This window comes from Hipposideros armiger, unplaced genomic scaffold, assembly GCF_001890085.2.
Source record: "Hipposideros armiger isolate ML-2016 unplaced genomic scaffold, ASM189008v1 scaffold_466, whole genome shotgun sequence".
NCBI classification, from domain to species: Eukaryota; Metazoa; Chordata; class Mammalia; order Chiroptera; family Hipposideridae; genus Hipposideros; species Hipposideros armiger.
In genome coordinates, this window is record NW_017731816.1 from 831,831 (window position 1) to 835,820 (window position 3,990).

Sequence of the window (3,990 nt, forward strand, 5' to 3'; positions counted from 1 at the left end):
CCCCATGCCCACTCTTCCAAGGCAACGCTCACAGGCCCCGCCCCAAGCCTCTGAGTGCGCCCCTCCCCGTGCGCCCCGCAGCAGGTGCTGTTCCCGCTACCCACGCCTCTGCCTGTGTTCGCGCTGCTGACCGGGCCAGGCTCAGAGCTGCCCGCGGTGTGCATTGGCGTGAGCCCCGGGCGGCCAGCGAAGTCGGTGCTCTTCCACACTGTGCGCTTCGGCGCGCTTTCCTGCTGGCTGGGAGAGATGAGCACGCGTGAGTGGGGCAGGGTCTCGCTGGGGGCGCGGCTGCTGGAATGGGGGGGGGTCTTGGTGGCTGGGCAGTGCTTAGCCTGGCGTAACTGGGAAGGGGGTTGAACCTGAAGTTGGGCGCGTCAGGGAGAAAGGCAGGTATGAACAACTGGTGAGATCGATGACGAGGCGGGGCCGCTAAGATGGGCAGGGTTTAGCCTACTTGCTTGGGAACTGGAGAAGGTACTTACTTAGTGGAGGAAAGTGGAACAGGGAGGAATTGGTCCTTGAACCCCCTTCTCTCAAACAGATCACAAGGGACCAGTACAGGTGACTCAGGTAGAGGAAGACAAGGTGATGGTGTTGATGGACGGTAAGGACCCTCCTCCCTTTCTTTCCCCGCACTATTCCTGGATCTCCGCCCTCCACACCCTGTGGCTCCCAGAAACGCTGAGTCCCTCCAGGGCTTGCCCGTGTCCTGCTTTGCTTCTCACACAGAATTTATTGTTCAGCCCCTCGGTAACCTCCTAAGCCCCGCTCTGTAAGCCCTCCCTCTACCCCCTTCTAGGGTCTCTGAAGCTGGTGACTCCGGAGGGAGCCCCAATCCGGGGGCTTCGAACTCCTGAGATCCCCATGACGGAAGCAGTGGAGGCCGTGGGTACGTGCAGGGATGGGAGGGCCCGGGATCCAGAGTGGAGGCTCAAGTGATGATACCCAACGGTAACAGGCACTGCTTTCCTCCCAGCTATGGTCGGGGGGCGGCTCCAGGCCTTCTGGAAGCACGGAGTGCAGGTGTGGGCTCTAGGCTCTGACCAGGTAAGTTCCTCCACCCAAGACCCACAACCCGCCCCTCCCACCTCAGGCATCTCATTCATGAGATGGACGGGGAGAACTGAGTCAGGGCGTGAAGTCCTGGAGGAGAAACGTCTTCCCATTTCAGTTCAGGCAGGTCCCCTTTGCTACCCCAGGGTCTCTTGGGTCCAGAGCTTATCCCAGGCCATTGTGTGATCTTGCACAGGGGACTTTGCTTCTCTCTGAGCCTCAGTCTCCCAACTATAAAACGGGGGTTAATATAGAGATATGTGGGTTAAGAGCATGGACCAGACTGCCTGGGCTGGAATCCAGCTGAGAGATCTTAGGCAAATGGCAATCTTCATGTGTCTTCTTTTTCTCATCTGGAAAATAGAATGAAAAATGGTACTCAGCTCATAGAATACTATGTGTCTCACTGTGCCCTTACATGTTGATGTTGTATTTTATTTTCATGGTCACCTAGTAGGTAAGTGCTATGATTTCATAGGTTAGTAATCTGAGGCACAGAGAGGTTAACTGACTTGCTTGGGGTCAGACAACTGGTGAGTGGTGTTAGCAAGAATGATTATTTCTGGACGAGAGGCTAGACGTTCAGAAAACGAGCCCCTGCTCTGTTTAAGGGAGAGGGGGGAGTCTTCTAAATGCTGACACACACATCTTTTCCCCCAGCTGCTGCAGGAGCTGAGAGACCCCACCCTCACCTTCCGTCTGCTTGGCTCCCCCAGGTACAGACTTGGGGAAGGGGACAGAGGACCTGGGAGGGGAGCTTCTGTTCTGGAGAGGGCATCCTGAGGTGTCCCCAGCCACCTGCATTTTTGGCGTGGACATTCTTCCACCTGGCCACCCTGCTTCCACCCCTATAGTCCATTCCCCACACAGCACTCAAGGGGCTATTTTCGTTTTTCATTTTAACTCTTTACTTTGACATAACTTTAAACTCACAGAGAAGTTGCAGAAATAAATTTAAAAATTTGCTTCCCTTCACCCAAGGTCCCTTAGTGGTAAATATTTTTTTAAAATAAATTTTCTTGAATTTTCCCCTACCTGCATACTTAATTATGAAATTTTTTTTACTGTGTGTGTGAATTGCAGGCATGATGTCCATTTACCCCTAAATTCTCCAGTGTATGTTTACTAAATCAAGTAAGGACAAACCACAGTGCAGCTGTCAATATCAAGAAAATAACACTGAGACATCACTACCTTCTAATCCATGCACCCATTCAAGTCTCACCAGTTGTCCCAATGATACTCTTTATAACCAAAAAATAGTACTTCTTTTTCTGGTCCAGGATACAATCCAGGATGATGGGTTCATGTTTCTGTAGTCTTTGGCCTGGAACACTTCTTCAGACTTTGTTTTTCATGACCTTGACACTCTTGAAGAGCATAGGAAAGTTGTTTGACAGAATGTCCCTGAGTTGGGTTTGAGGTTTCCAGGTTAAGCATTTTGGGCAAGAGTACCACTAAAGTGATGGTGTGTCTTTCTCAGTGCACTGAGTCAGGAGACACATGTTAGTTTGTCTTATTACTGGTGATGTTATCTTTGATCATTTGGTTAAGGTGCAGTCAGCCAGGTTTCTCCACTATAATGTAACTCTTTTCTTCCTTTGTATTAGTAAGTACAGTAGTCCCCCCTTATCTGCAAGGGATATGTTCCAAGACCCCCAGTCCTGAAACCACAGATAGTATCAAACCCTATATATGCTATTTTTTTTCTATACGTACATACATACATACATGCTTATGAACAAGTTTAAATTATAAATTGGGCACAGTAAGAGATTAACAATGATAACCAATCATAACATAGAACAATTATAACATTGTACTATAGTAAGTTACATGAATGTGGTCTCTCAAAATATCGTATTGTACTGTGCTCACCCTTCTTGTGATGATGTGAGATGATAGAATGACAATGTGATGGGATGAAGTGAGGTGAATGATGTAGGCATTGTGATAAGGGTTCAATGAACACAAGTACTGTGATTCTGTGACAGTTGATCTGATCATGGAGAAGGCTACTAAGTGACTAGTGGGAGGGTAGCATACACAGAGTGGATACGCTGGACAAAGAGGGATGATTTACATCCCAGGAAGGACAGAGCAGGACAGCAAAAGATTTCATCACGCCACTTAGAATAGCACACGATTGAAAAGTTATGAATTATTTATTTCTGAAATTTTCCATTTAATATTTTTGGATTGTGGTTGACCACGGGTAACTGAAGCCTTGGAGAGTGAAACAGCAGATAGTGAGGGGAGAAACTACTGTATCTTTTTGGATGATTTTCTGAGACTGTAAATATCCTGTGTATCAGACTTTACCCACTAGTTTTAGTATCTATTGGTGATTTTTTGCCTGAATCTATTATTAGGATGGTTACTAAATGGTGATTTTCTATTTGTATCATTCCTTCTATATTTATTCGTGGCATTCTACTGTAGGGAAGAGCTGTCCCTTCTCCACCATTTATGTATGTATGTATGTATGTATGTATGTATGTATGTATGTATGTATGTATGTATGTCTTTCAGCATAGCCTCAGGGATTTCTATTTTATTCTATAGGTTATAATCTATTACTATCATTATTTATTTTTAGGCATGAATATTCCCAGGTTTAGCCAGTGAAAGCCCCTTCAACAATCCCCTGTAACTTTTTGACATGCCAAAGGGGTCTTTTAAATTCCAAATCTGAATTTGTCACTATCCCCATTTAAAACCCTCCTGTGGCTTCAAGATAAACACTCATGTCTGGCTACAGCCCACAAGATCATGACTTCTGCAGCCAAGCCCCAAGCTGTCTACCACCTCAAGACCTTTGCACAGGTTGTTGTCTCTACCCAGAACATTCTTCCCTGCCCATTCACCAAGTTCCCTCCTGAGCTTTGTTCAGGCTCTATCATCCATTATTTGGGGGTACGTTGCCTAATGCCTTGG